The sequence below is a fragment of the Camelus bactrianus genome, chromosome 1, assembly GCF_048773025.1.
Source record: "Camelus bactrianus isolate YW-2024 breed Bactrian camel chromosome 1, ASM4877302v1, whole genome shotgun sequence".
Lineage (NCBI taxonomy): Eukaryota > Metazoa > Chordata > Mammalia > Artiodactyla > Camelidae > Camelus > Camelus bactrianus.
Genome location: NC_133539.1, coordinates 72,535,672 through 72,551,561, shown reverse-complemented (window position 1 = coordinate 72,551,561; position 15,890 = coordinate 72,535,672). Strand labels below are relative to the sequence as shown.

General features: G+C 38.5%; 1 pseudogene; it reads left to right on the top strand.

Annotated features, from left to right (window-relative positions):
* LOC123611640 (DNA polymerase eta pseudogene) overlaps positions 1 to 13,392 on the top strand; it is a 64,832-nt pseudogene extending 51,440 nt beyond the window's left edge.
* Positions 13,393 to 15,890: the final 2,498 nt, after the last annotated feature.

The window sequence follows — 15,890 nt, the reverse complement described above, 5'->3', positions numbered from 1 at the left end:
ACATGTGGAGTGAATGAAAGACTGTCGTAGGAAACCACTGAGATGTGAGGTTTTTGTTGCCACAGCATAACTCATCCTGAATAATATACATTAGTATTCTGGTAGCAAAGCTACTCCCCCTTCTTGAGTTGTAGTTTTCTTCTGCACCCATCTAGTACATCTGATGAACTCTCACTGGACTCTTGGGAGGAGACACCTTATCATAATTATGTATATACCACCTAGAAAATTAGCATAAGTTTTAACATTGAAAAATCTCCTTTTCTATTTGTCTGGGCATAGTCTGCTTACATAAATCAACAGATACAATGGATCTGTTAACTCCAGTGTTGGGGCTGAATTTATGTATCTGCCTTTTGTAAAATGAATTATCACATATAGTCAGGTACTCAGTCCTACTGAACAAATGAAAGAAGTTTCAGTGCTTACTTATTAGTCATGTTATCTTTCCTAATGATCAATTATTGCTTTTATGTTCAATTCAAGAAACAATTGAGTATCTACTATGTACCAGGCATTCTGAAAGACACTAAGAATTTAGAAATAAATATGAACCCCTTCTCAAAAATCCTTACAGACTAGTGAGTGAGACAAATAAGTAAAATACAAGTTGTCCTGACCTGGTGTAGTCTTGAATGGCTCCCTTAGTGACAACAGAGACTGTAGACACCCTTTAATAAATAGCTGTATTTGCCATCTGCAGTCCAGAAATTCTGGGAACTAGGCAAGTCCTGACACAGTTACTCTCTGAAGAGAGTCCCCTGGGATGTTCAATGAATCCAAAAGATTCTTGGCAGTTTTCTTATAGTCACTGTGTACAATCACTGGCCATGCTCTTTCCATTCTCCCTTTTCAGTTCCTCCCATATTCATTCCTTCTTTCTTTCCCACTGATACTGTGTTACTTCCCAACTTCATAACCTTGTATCTTTATAATTTTAATCCTTTTGTGGCAATTTATCTTCATATTTTGATTCACCTCCAAGATCCTGTTATTCCTGACAGAACCTACTCCAGATCTTTGTGTTCTATAAGCATTCTTTTAATTCTTGTTGAATGAAATCTGACTCTTCACATGATTCATTCATCTTTGACAGTATTGATTATAAAGCTGATAAAAAGGATAAGTTTTGCCTAATTGGAGACACCCAGAATCTTCATGATAACCCCAATATGAGAATTGCCACATGTACTGCTGGGCAATAAAATTCAGCAAGTAAAAATCATCCAAGCTGCCTCGTGACTCATAACTCAATCCATTAATAGGATTTTTTGTATCTTTCTCTTCTTTAGTTCCTGACTCAGTTTTATCCCTGGATATTAGGCTATTGGTTCCTTTATTAAGTAACTTCTAGCGTCCCCTCACATGATTCTTGTTATGAGACCACTGATCTACCCACTTTGATACTACTCTCTGGATCGTGCTCAAAGCCTAAGGATGGAAAAAATAGTTGTGTTCCTATTTACCATACACCCATATCTTATTTTGGCTATATTCCAAGTCTGTTTTGCAATTCTTGGTAAGAATTGCCTGGTCTTTAGTTTTAACTGTTTAGTGCCAATTTAAGCGTCCCTTTAGAATCTCCTTGACAAAAATAATGCTTAATGATATAGAACATAGGAACTTCAAATGAAATTTAAAGATATTTGATCAGATATTTGATAGTTTAAGATAATTGATTATTTTCTTTACTGATGTCTTTTAATTTATAGAAATAATGCATAATGATATGAACAATTTCAGAAATATATCAAGTAATAGTTAATGACTATTTTCACTTCCCCTCCACTCAATCCTGTTCCTTCCCCAGAGATAACCACTGATAACAGTTTAGTATATATTCTCCAAAACATTGTTCTATGCATTTAAATCATAAATAAATATACATAGCTATAATGTGACGTCCTCCACATAACTAGTACCCATGTAGTTACTTTACATAAATTTGGTAACATCATAGATCATTAATTCACCTATTCAACAAGTTACATTGACCCCCACCCCTAACTATCTTCTGCCCATTTTTTTTGTCCTTTTTTTAAATTTATTTTTTTATTGAGTTATAGTCAGGCATATGTAGAATAGATAAAGAAGATTATACTATATAGCACAGGGAAATATATACAAGATCTTGTGGTATTTCTCATTTTATTAATTTGAGCCCTCTCTCTTTTTTTCTTCATGAGTTTGGCTAAAGGTTTATCAATTTTGTTTATTTTTTCAAAGAACCAGCTTTTGGTTTCATTGATCTTTTCTATGTTATCTTAGTCTGTATTTCATTTATTTCTGCTCTAATCTTTAAGATATTCTTTTCCTTCTACTAACTTTTGGTTTTGCTTTTTCTTCTTTCTCCAGTTGCTTTAAGTGTAAGGTTAGATTGTTTATTTGTGATTTTTCTTGTTTTCTGAGGTAAGTTTGTATCACTATAAACTTCCCTTTTGCAACTTCTTTTACTGCATCCCGTAGGTTTAGATCATTGTGGGTTTTTTTTTTAACATTTTTATTGATTTATAATCATTTTACAATGTTGTGTCAAATTCCAGTGTAGAGCACATTTTTCAGTTATACATGAACATATATATATATTGTCACATTTTTTTCTCTGTGAGCTACCATAAGATTTTGTGTATATTTCCCTGTGCTATGCGATATAATCTTGTTAATCTATTCTACAATTTTGAAATCCCGTCTATCCCTTCCCACCCTCCGCCCCCTTGGCAACTACAAGTTTGTATTCTATGTCTATGAGTCTATTTCTGTTTTGTATTTATGCTTTGGTTTTTTGTTTTTGTTTTTCAGTTTCCACATATGAGTGATCTCATATGGTATTTTTCTTTCTCTTTCTGGCTTACTTCACTTAGAATGACATTCTCTAGGAGCATCCATGTTGCTGCAAATGGCATTATGTTGTCAGTTTTTATAGCTGAATAGTATTCCACTGTATAAATATACCACCTCTTCTTTATCCAGCCATCCGTTGATGGACATTTAGGCTGTTTCCATGTCTTCACTATTGTAAATAGTGCTGCTATGAAATTGGGGTGCAGGTGTCATCCTGAAGTAGGGTTCCTTCTGGATATAAGCCCAGAAGTGGAGTTCCTGGGTCATATGGTAAGTCTATTCCTAGTCTTTTGAGGAATCTCCATACTGTTTTCCATAGTGGCTGCACCAAACTGCATTCCCACCAGCAGTGTAGGAGGGTTCCCCTTTCTCCACAGCCTCTCCAGCATTTGTCATTTGTGGATTTTTGAATGATGGCCATTCTGACTGGTGTGAGGTGATACCTCATTGTAGTTTTGATTTGCGTTTCTCTGATAATTAGTGATATTGAGCATTTTTTCATGTGTCTATTGATCATTTGTATGTCTTCCTTGGAGAATTGCTTGTTTAGGTCTTCTGCCCATTTTTGGATTGGGTTGTTTGTTATTTCTTATTAAGTCGTATGAGCTGCTTATGTATTCTGGAGATCAAGCCTTTGTCGGTTTCATTTGCAAAAATTTTTTCCCATTCCATAGGTTGTCTTTTTGTTTTGCTTATGGTTTCCTTTGCTGTGCAGAAGCTTGTAAGTTTCATTAGGTCCCATTTGTTTATTCTTGCTTTTATTTCTATTCCTTGAGTAGACTGTTCTAGGGGAACATTTTTGAGATATATGCCAGATAATGTTTTGCCTATATTTTCCTCTAGGAGGTTTATTGTATCTTGTATTATGTTTAAGTCTTTGGTCCATCTTGAGTTGATTTTTGTGTATGGTGGAAGGGAGTGTTCTAGCTTCAGTGTTTTACATGCTGCTGTCCAGTTTCCCCAACACCATTTGCTGAAGAGACTGTCTTTCTTCCATTGTATATTCTTGCCTCCTTTGTTGAAGATTAGTTGACCAAAAGTTTGTGGGTTCATTTCTGGGCTCTCTATTCTGTTCCATTGGTCTATATGTCTGTTTTTGTACCAATACCTTGCTGTCTTGATGACTGTAGCTCTATAGTATTGTCTGAAGTCTGGGAGAGTTATTCCTCCAGCCTCTTTCTTTCTCTTCAGTAATGCTTTGACAATTCTAGGTCTTTGATGGTTCCATCTAAATTTTATTATGATTTGTTCTAGTTCTGTGAAATATGTCCTGGGTAAATTGATAGGGATTGCATTAAATCTGTAGATTGCCTTGGGCAGTGTGACCATTTTAACAATATTGATTCTTCCAATCCAAGAGCATCGGATATCTTTCCATTTTTTAAAGTCTTCTTTAATTTCCCTTATCAATGGTTTAGATCATTGTGTTTTCATCTTCCTTTGTCTCTGGATATTTTTTTATTTACTCTTTGATTTCTTCAATGATCCATTGCTTGTTTAATAGCATATTGCTTAGCTTCCACTTGTTTGTGTCTTTTGCAGTTTTTTGGTTTTTTTTTTTTTTTTTTTTTGTAGTTGATTTCTAGTCTCATAGTGTTGTAGTCGGAAAAGATGCTTGATATGATTTCAATTTTCTTACATTTACTGAGACTTGTTTTGTTGCCTAGCATGTGATCTATCCTGGAGGATTTTCCATGTGCACTTGAAAAGAATGTGTATTCTGTTGCTTCTGGATGGAATGCTCTTAAATATCAATTAAGAACATTTGATCTAATATGTTACTTAAGACCTGTGTTTCTTTATTGATCTTCTGTCTGAATGATCTGTCCATTGATGTAACTTGGGTGTTCAAGTCCCCTGCTATTATTGTGTTACTGTCAATTTCTCCTTTTATGTCTTAATATTTGCCTTACATATTGAGGTGCTCCTATATTGGGTGCATATATATTTACAATTGTTACATCTTTTTCTTGGATTAATCCCTTGATCATTATGTAGTGTCCTTCTTTGTTTCTTAACAGCCTATTTTGTCTGAAATAAGTATTGCTACTACAGCTTTCTTTTGATCTCCATTTGGATGGAATATCTATCTTTTTCTATCCCCTCGCTTTTAGTCTGTATGTGTCTCTAGATCTAAAGTGAGCCTCTTATAGGCAGCCTATATAGGGGTCTTGTTTTTGTATCCATTCAGCCAGCCTGTGTCTTTTGGTTGGAGAATTTAGCCTGTTTACATTTAAGGTAATTATCAATATGTTTATTCTTATTGCCATTTTTAATTGTTTTTTATTTGTTTTTGAAGGTCTTTTTTTCCCTTTCTTTTATTCTGTTCTCTTGTGATTTGATGACTATCTTTAGTGTTATGTTTGGATTTATCTTTCTTTTTTGTGGGTATGTCTATTATAGATTTTTTGTTTGCCATGAGGTTTTTGTATAGCAGTCTACATATATAAGTGATTGTTTTTAAGTTGCTGATCTTTTCATTTCAAATGCATTTAAATAGCCTGCATTTGTCCTCTTCTTCCCTCATCATTACTGTTTTTGATATCATATTTTACATCTAATTATTTTGTGTATCCCTTAACTGCTTATTGTGGATATATATGATTTTACTACTTTTATCTTTTAACCTCCCTACTAGTTTTGTGTGTGGATGATTTCCTACCTTTACTATATGTTTGCCTTTACCAGTGACCTTTTTCACTTTATAATTTTCTTATTTCTGCTTGTGGTCTTTTCTTTTTTCACACAGAGAAGTTCCTTTAACATTTGTTGTAAAGATGGTTTGGTGGTGCTGAATTCTTTTAGCTTTTGCTTGTCTGTAAAGATTTGATTTCTCCATCAAATATGAATAAGAGCCTTGCTGTTTAGCATATTCATGGTTGTAGGTTTTTCCCTTTCATCACTGTGAATATATCATGCCACTCCCTTCTGTCCTACAAATTTTCTGCTGAAATATCAGCTGATAGCCTCATGGGTGTTCCCTTGTATTTATTTGTTGATTTTCCCTTGCTGCTTTAGCATTCTCTCTTTATCTTTAATTTTTGTCATTTTGATTACAGTGTGTCTTGGTGTGTTCTTCTGTGGGTTAATCCTGTATGGGACTCTCTGCACTTCCTGGACTTGGGTGTCTTGTTTCCTTTCCCGGATTAGGGAAATTTTTAGCTATTATCTCTTCAAATATTTTCTCAGGCCCTTTCTCGCGTCTTTTTCTGAGACCCCTATAATGTGAATATTAGCACACTTGGTGTTGTATCTTAAACTGTCCTCATTTCTCTTCATTCTTTTTTTTTTCTGTTCAGTGACAGTGATTTATACTACTCTGTCTTCCAGCTTACTGATCAGTTCTTCTGCATCATTTAGTCTACTGTTGATTTCTTCTATTGAATTTTTCATTTCAGTTACTGTATTCTTCATCTGTTTGGTTGTTCTTTATATTTTTCAACTCTTTGTTTAAAAAATTCTAACTTCTCGCTCTCATTCTCCTCCCAAGTTCTTTGGTCATCTTTATGATTGTTACTCTGAACTCTTGCTCAGATAGATTGCCTATCTCCACTCACTTAGTTGTTCTTCTGGGGTTTTATCTTGTTCCTTCATCTGGAACATATTCCTCTGTCGCCTCATTTTGTCTAATTGCTATTTGTATTTTTATGTCTGTGGTAGGTTAGTATGTTTCTCAACCCTGGAGAAGTGGCCCTCTGTAGGAAACATTCTATGCATCCTAGCAGTGCACTCTCTTCTTATCACCCAAGCTTTATGCTTTATGGGTTCCACCTAAGAGGGTTGCGTAAGTCCTTCTGTTGTGGTGGGCTGACTATGTGGGCAGTCTGGTAGGCTTGGTTAGTCTGGTTGGTTGCCAGGCCCTGTCTTGTGCAGATGCTGCTGGCTGCTATTTAGTGGGATCTGGTCATGATGTGGCTGGTTGCAAAACCTTAGGGGGCTCCAGGGCTAGTGCTGGCTCACTGGTGGGTGGAGTTAGGGTCCTAAAGACTCTGGGGCTGTTGCCCACCCACTGGCAGGTAAAGCCAGATCCTGTGGTTAGTAACAGACTGATGGCAGGCAGAGCTGATTCTTGGAGTCTGGGTGCAGGGCCTAGGGATCCCAGAGTTAGTTTCAGATTATTGTGGTGGGGGAAGGGGGGTCAGTTCCTGACACAGTTGGGTATGGGTTTAGGGGTGTCTTAAAGTTTGTGTTAGCCTGCCAGTGGGCAGGGATAGGCCCCAGCTGGTACCAGGGTACAGTCTGGCCTTCATTGCAGGTTCATAGTTTTCTTGCTTCTGGTGTCTGCCCCCTGGTGGCTGAGGCTGATCTAGAGGCTTGTGCAGGCTTTCTGGCTGGAGGGGCCAGTAACCTGCCCATTGGTGGGTGGAGCTGGGTCTTGGCCCTCAGTTGGGCAGGGCCATGTCTAGGGATGTGTCTAGAGGTGGCTGTGGGTTCAGGAAGTCTTTAAGCAGTCTGACTGCTGGTGAGTGGGGCTCTGTCCCTGCACAGTTGGTTGGCCCAAGGATCCCAGCACCAGAGCCTACAGGCTGTTAGGCGCAGTCAGGTCTTGGTATTAATGATCCAATATGTCAGCCACCAGGAGTGTTTATGCTGTTGAATGTTCCCCAATATGTCTACTACCAGTGTCCATGTTTCCCAGGTGAGCCACACCCACCTCCAGCTTCTCTAGGAGACTCTCCAAGACCAGCAAGTAGGTCTGGCCCAAACTCCTATCACATTACTTCCTTTACCTTGGGTCCTGGTACATGTGGGATTCTGTGTGCACCCTTTAAGAGTGAAGTCTCTATTTCCCCCAATGCTGTGGGGCTCTGGCAGTAAAGACCTACTGGCCTTCCCAGTGCTGGACCCCTAGGCTGGGGAGCTTGATGTGGGGCTTAGAACCCTCACTCCTGTGGGAGAACCTCTGCCATAGAATTATTCTCCAGTTTGTGAGTCACCCACACAGAAAATACAGGATTTGATTATATCGCAAGTTCACCCCTTCTGCCCATCTCATTGTGGCTCCTTCTTTATGTCTTTAGTTGTGGAAGATCTTTTCTGACAGGTTCTAGTCTTTCTCATCGATGGTTGTTCTGCAGATAGTTGTGGTTTTAGTGTGCTCATGAGAGGATGTGAGCTCAGGGTCTTTCTACTCCACCATCTTGGCTTCTCTACTAAAATGCACAATCTTTTTAAAGCAGCAATTTCACTTTAACAGCTAAATCTTACAGAAATATTTCTATGGGGATACAAAAATAAACATTGTTTACAGTCACACAGTAGATTAATCTTAAATGTCCATAAATAACAGAATAGTGAAATAAATTATGACTTATTCATATAATAGAATATAATTCTTTTTTTAAAAGAAGCTTTGTTTTACTTTATGATACAAATATCTATTTTAACTTTTTTGTTTTTAAAAGTATTACATAAGTGAATTCGTTTTGTCTTCAGGTTGGATTTGTTCAATAGGTGATATTATATATATATATATACATATATATATATATATATGAGATCAAATTTTATTTGACAGATGTAAGTCACTCAAAAGAGTTCATTTTGATTTATTGGGTACATAATAATATACCTTTCAAAAGAAAAATATGTTCATATATATTTACTTGACAGATTGAAATGCTGCAGAACTATCACTTTGTTCTTTCAGAGATATGGTTTATATATCTTTCCGAATGTGTTCCTGGCCTAATCACCCAAGTAAATCCAAAGGAGTTATTCTTGGTTCTTGAATAAATATTACTCATTTGATAACTTTTCATTAAAGTAAAATATAAATATCACCTGCATTTTACATACATCATCTATAAACAGGTAATTGGAGTATAGATATATGCAAATTATTTACACTCATGTACTCGCACTTACTATCAAAAAGCCAAATAACAGCTAGGACATAAGAGTGGAATTTCCTTTTTAATTCTGAGGCTTCTATTATACTTCTTTTTCCACATCAGTTCTACATTATGTTTCAAGCTAGAAATCTTATAAATTTCACTTTCCTCGGTTTGCATCCGAACCAGATTTTTCAGTTTAATGGTCCTTAGTGTATTTAGCTATGTGATTAGTCTTTATCAGGAAGAGTAAAGGAAACCAACACACTTCCTGATTCACGAATGCCAGAAAGAGTGGCAGCAAACATCCATGGCATATGACTGCAATGGAAACTGTGCTTGAGATGAAAAGCCAACCTGCCTTCTTCAGGCTCTTTTGGGGTTTAGCTTCCAACTGCTTCTTCCTGGGGAATATGAAGCAAGATATAGAGGTTTAGCCTAGCATCAGGGTGAAAGCAAGACCTTTATAAACCAAAGTCATATGTTTGACTGGAGCAAACGTCCAGAGCCTCAGCAGTTTGGAGCGCAGATAAAAGCCAAGAAATTCAAGTGAGAAACTGGAGGGCGAAGCAGTTGTAACTTAGCTTTGTAGACTCAGGAGTGTGACATCATAGTTCTCTTAGCCACACAGAACTAGACAGAGCAGAGTGAAATAAGCCTGAAAAAACCAGCTCCAAAGGTGATGGCCAGTGAAGAATTGGAATCCAGGCAAGACATAAGGGCAGAGTTCCTGACCAAACAAGGCAGGATCCCAGTCTGAAAACAAAAGCAGAGACATAAGTGTTAACGGGTGCAAGGTGGGACCCTTCCTCAGTCTGGACAAGGATGCTAGACTTTATTCATTCAGCAAGTATTTGTTGAGCATTTATTACATACCAGGCATTTTTCCAGGCACAGGGAATACGGTCATGAACAAAACAAAGGCTCTGCCCTCATGGTGTCTGCTCCCTTATAGAGAAAGACAGATAATAAGTAAACAATCCAAACCATTTTTTAGAAGGCAAGTAGTGATTTATGCTAGAGAGGAAATAGAACAGAATAATTCGATTGAGGGGGACTTTCAATAAGGTTAAGAAAAGGTCGGAAGGGGTTAGATCATATGGGGTCAGTGGACTATAGGAAGTTCAGATGTCATTCTAACTACAGTAAATGCCATAGGGGGTTTTAAAATTGAGAAATGACGTAATCCTGAATTTTGTCTTTCAAAGAGCACTCTGCCTACTCTGTGAAGAACTGACTGAGGAGCCAAGAGCAGAAGCAGGGAGGGATTAGTTAGGAGGGTATTGCCATAATTTAGTGGAGACATGATGTTGGCTTGGAGCTGGAGAAAAGTTGACACTGAAAATATATTTTGAAAATAGGACCTCCAGGATTCACTCATGGATTGGATGTCAGGGTAGGGAGAAGAGAATAATCAATAATGATTTCTAGGTTTTTAGCCTTAGCAACTGGATATAGCCATTAACTTAGAGAAATAAAAGAGCAAGATAGGTTTCAGGAAAGAAAGCCCAAATTCCTTTTAAGCTCTGTTAAGTTTGGGATACTTGTTATACCCTAAAATGATGATTAGGCACTTGGCTATGAGTCTGGAGCTCAAGAGAAAGGTCAAGAGAAGAGATACTACATGGAGAGACATCAGTGTGTACAGATGGGATTTGAAATCATGGGACCAAATAAGATCACCTAGATGGAGAAGGGAAAGAAACAAAGAAAGACAGGGAAAGGAAAGAGACTAGCCTAAGTCTAGTCCCTGGTCTCCCTAACCCTTAGAGGCTGGAAAGAGGGAGCAAAAGAAACAACTAGTGAGACAGAAGAAAAATGAGGCGATTTTGGTGTCAAGGAAACTGAGACGGGACTATAATTATGACACCCAAAATCAGGAATTCAGAAGGGCCATCTGCGCAGAATCTTAACCCTGTGTCCTGGGCTTATGCAAGAGGACTGAAGTCATTGAGGAGACAGATATATGGAGTCCAAGACTTGCGCTTAGAGAAGCAGTTCATGGATCTCTTTGGCAGCCAAGGCGAGTTAGAAAACAGGAACTGCGGATTTGTAACAAGACCTCCAGGTAATTCAGTTTGACAACAGAACTTAGATAAAAATCACTGCATGAGCAAGTTGTCGGGAGGACTACTTATTCTGCCTTTATTGGCATCAGTTTGGGAACTGGGCTATGTTTGAGCCCACGTTCTCAGACTAACCCTACAATCCCACGGGGGATTGGCAGTGGGGTACCAGCAATAGCTAATATGACAGTCAAAACTCAGGGAAAACAGTAACAGGAGAAATGAGATAGGGAATGACCAAAGGGAGCCAGAAGGTCCAAGCCCTGACCAAGAGAAACCAGGGAGTTTGCAGCATGTAAAGAGGGTAGAACAGGTGGGCAAGCATCCAGACAAACATCCAGGTGTGCAAGTAGTACTTAGAAATAAAGGACAGTCTTATACTGGTAACTACCCCGTTGTCTTAACCTAGAGTGCTTGGGACTAGCCCAAGAAGAGAAAGGAAGCCTGCAATTAAGAGTTGGGAGGAACAGAGGTAAATCACATAGTGCAGTGCCAGACACATGGTAGGTTTCAGTTCATGACAGGCACATTCATTCATTATCATTGTTTTACCCTGAGCAAGGTCCTGAAACAAACTGGGTAATCACAGATCTATCTTCACACTGACTGGTCTTCACAGTCAAAGCCTACAGGAGAGTGACCTGCCCAGGATTTTGACCCCAAAATCACTTTCTTTACAAAAGTAAAAGTTCTTTATGTGCTGAGAATATAACTATAATATGCCCACGCTCTCTTCAAAAGTCAGGATTCTCCTCCTTTGAGTATACCTTCAACTCTGAGTCCAGCACCTAACAACATTGCTAGGGGAGGAGATAAATCAAAAAGCATTGGTGAGCCTCCGGAATTATCTATGGATTTCATTCATGCAGGCTCTATTTCCTCCCAGTAATATTGGTAACTGAGAGATACCTGCTCTATATGTCATGTTTAAGTTATATGAGCCTTCTAATGGACCAAGGAAAGAAACCCAGAACTTGGTTGTGGTGATTTAATACAGTCTTTGGTTCCACTAGCATGACCCCAGCTGCACACATGTATTTTCAAAGAATAGTTAACCAGGGTGAGCCATCCAGCTTTTCTTTGCCCAGCCTCAAAAGGCCTCCCCTCTCCTCACACTGACCCACCTTCTCCATTTAATACAAACAGTATAAATATTTAATTTCAAACAGCAGATTTCTAAGTTCCTCTAAGGACTAGCAAAACCTGATTAATGTTAAGAATCTTTTGGGAAACAAACTTCTTTGCAGCAGAACTACCAGCCTGACATTCTGCCTGGATTTATATTTCATCATGTGCCCAAGGCTTGAACTTGCTGCAGAACAGGCTTCTCTCCTCTGTGACTGTCACAACTCCAAGGTGCCATTTAGGTCAATGCATTAACCTTGGTCAAGCAGAGCTGAGCAAGCCAATGGCAAAACCCTGAGTGAGCTATGCTTTAGAAGGCAGATGCTGATAGTTTCAAAGACCACATGTCTGAATGCCTATATTTGTCCAGCAAAATCTGTATGATTGTCTGACTCCCCAAAGAGAAGTACCAAAGACACGGAAACAGCCAAGGGGTGTGTACTACAGACAGCTATGTTGTACCAGTCTGGAAAATTCACATTATTGTTATAGGGTAGGAAGTTTAGAAAGTTTTGAAGTCAGCATTTTAGCCTTTTTCCTAAACCCTGATGTTAGTGAGCAGGGTTTCAGGAAACCCATAAACAGCTACTGTTTTCTTTATCTTGGCATTAACAGGCAACATGAAGGTTTAAGAAAAGTTTGTTGGAAAATTTCCACTTCGAACGGCAAGGGATTAGGTGTTTATTCCAATTTCTCTCTCACTCGCTCACTTTCTGAGAGGGAAGTTCACTCTTAAGATGAAAAGCAAACAGCCACAAAAGCATTTCCAAGTACAAAGCCGTGGGGTATATTCCAACCTTTGGAGAGAGTCTCCCAGGTTTCTAACCACAGCCGGTTTTATGTTCCGCGCATCAATCCACACATGTGATTGTTACTGTACACCTGTATGTCATTCGGAGGTTCACCCAGCTCAAGCAAATTATATTTTTAAACTATACTCATCAAAAAAAAAAAAAAGTTCAGGGAAAGGGATTTCCTAGCTCTCAAATAAAAATGTGCAGTGGAGCGCTTACTAAGTAAACAGAAAACATGGGCAGCTGAGAAATCAATTTAGCTGAACAAACAATGTTCCATGTAATGAACTACTAATTATCCTTTTATGCCATGTCAGTCTGAGTGATTACAGAGCTGTGCAGTTTAATTTGACGTTTGAGCATTGCCTTGCTCCATTAGCTTCATATAAAGCTACAACACATTCAAAAGGGGGGGAGGGGGGTCTGTATTTATCTGGAACTAAGTAAGCACCTGTATTAATAATAAGAGCATCTCAGAATCTTTTTTAAAATATATTTTTCATATGAGAATAAACAAAGCATTAGGAACCTAAGGAGTGTGGAGATCAAATTGAGTACCTTATTGTCAGTGGATGAAACACCTTGAAGCAGTGATATGCCCTGGGCTCATCACAGGAACTCCAGCTCTTGAAAACACCACTGCTGTCAGCTGACACTTACCTCGCTTTCCAGCCCCAGGCTCCAATCGGCGGCAGGATTGCAGAACTGGACCAACAGGAGGATGCAGAGTGAGAGTTGAAATGAAGAAAGGGTTCTTTTTCAAACTAAACTCATTAAATCATAAGATTCCTTTAAAAAAAAAAAAAAAGAACTTGCATTGTAATGAGAATATGATCAGAGATTAGAACCCTTGACTTCACCTGCTTTCTTTTTCATGTCCTATCACATAGTAAATGACATGGCTGAGGGAGTAAATGGTGATCTGGGAATTTTTTTTTTTATAATTCCATCCAATTCAACAAATTCAAGTTGAGTTCCTGCCATGCACTTTCACCTAAGTGTTATGGTAGATGGAGAGAGAAATAAAGATACAACGCATGTCCTTCAAGGATTGGCCAGCCTTTGGTACTTGAGCCTTCTTCTGTTTTTCAACTTGCTGAGCAAGAAAAACTGGCTCTCATAAGCAGGGGTTCTCACCTTTCACTGCACATTGGAATCACCTGGAGATCCCTCAAAAAACTGACACCTGGATCCCATCCCTAGAGATTCTAATTTGATTGATCTGGATGCAGTGGTAGAGGGTCATGATTTTTAAAGCATCTCAGGTAAATCTAATTGGAAGCCACTGTTGCAACCCACTGCTATGTTGACTAAGTGTTTTATCTTGGAGTTATGCCATTTACTCAATCCACAAGTATTTATTGAGTATTTGGAAGGAACTTCTGTGGTATAGGAAGAGATATACAATGGTGATACAATGATCCCCCAAGAGAGGGAAGAATCACCCACCTTTTCAGAAAACATTACACCTAGATTCATACACTTCAGAAAGAATTATCTCAGTTAATGCCCACAGTAACCTTGAAATGAGATATCCCCACTTAACAGATGAAAAATGAGGCCTGACAAGATTAAACCGCTCACTCAAGGTTGAACATTTAGTCAATGACAAACTGGGACTTAAACATAGAATTTTAGAGCCACATGAGATCTCAGTGATGACATAATTCAACCCCTTCATTTTTATGGTGAATACCCTGAGTTCCAGAGAAACTATGTGACTTGACCAGCCAGTGGCTAAACTGTTTTTAAAGCCCTAAGACTGAAACCCAGTTCCCAGCTGCCACCCAGTTCAGTATTTTTACCTGAACAATAGATTGCATCTCCAAATGGTCAGCTTTGGTCACTAGACAATTAAAAATAGGATATTTGATGAGAAACAGGGTTCTAAAACTCATTTGTTACAGCCTCAGATCAAACTGATGATTAAGGAAACAAATCCCCTGCTTGACACCTAGCATTCAAGCTAGTTAAGAAAAGTAGAGTAATACTATCAGTTAAATTTGTGATAAAGAGACCTTTCCAGGGCCCCAAATCCTAAATCCTCGACCAACTGCATGCCTGTGGCCTACTTCTTCTCCGTATCTAGAGTACTAGGCAAATATGTTCTTTATTACTAAGTCTGCAGTTCTCCATCGTGGATGCACATTAGAATCACCTTGTGTGCTGTTGCAAAATACCCAACATGGACCACATCCCCAGAAATTCTGATTTAATTGGTCTGGGTTGAGTTCTGGGCATCAGTGTTTTTAGAAGCTCCCCAAGTGATTCTGAAGTATAGCGGGTTAGCCCATTGATTCCAGGCGTTGCCCTCGAATATACTGGCCCACTCATGGTCCTCAGGTGCTCTTCATGCGCCTGAACAGAAGATCAGAGTGGGAGGAGGCCTAGTGTTCTCCTCCATGCCTTTTCTCCCCCAAGATTGACCATGGTTCTTCTCTGGCCTTCCAAGACGGAGAGCAGTTTCTCCCAAGTAAGAAAGGATCAGGCCTCATTTTAAAACACAACATTTTTCTTAAAAGTATTTTACAAAATACCTAGCTAGTACTCCTCAAAACTGTCAAGGTCATGAAAAACAAGGAAGGACTGAGAAACTGTCACAGACCAGAAGGGATTAAGAAAACATGGCAAGTGGAATATAGTATCCTGGATTGGATCCTGGAACAGAAAAGACATTAATGGGAAAACTGGTGAAATCCAAATGAAGTCTAGAGTTCAGTAAATAGTCATGTACCAATTTGGTCTTTTAATTTTGAGTACATTTGTAAGATAATAACATTGGGGAAAACTGAAACTGGTTGAGGAGTATAAGGGGACTTGCTGTGCTATCTTTACTACTTCTCTGTAAATCTAAAACTATTCAAAGTAAGAGTTTATTAAAATAAAAAGAGTAATTTTTTAGATGCACTGAATGAGAGTTTAAAGGATTGCTTATCTCACCTAGTTTTTAATCATGATACCATTTAGTTACTAGTATGGCAAATTGCCTGTATTTGAGGATTTTGTTATTAACTATTTTGTCTTTCAACTATTCCATTGATCTGGGACAGAGGGAGCCTTGGCCATTTCTACCCAGAGGTTAGAAGGAATCATTAACAATTCTTTCAGTGTTATGTATTAATCATGTAGGGAAAAATAGAGGACTGTGGCATTAAAACACAACAAATCTCAACTCTAGGTAATATAGCCTAGCTGCCATGTTCTGAGACATGAAGCCACATGGTTTAGCA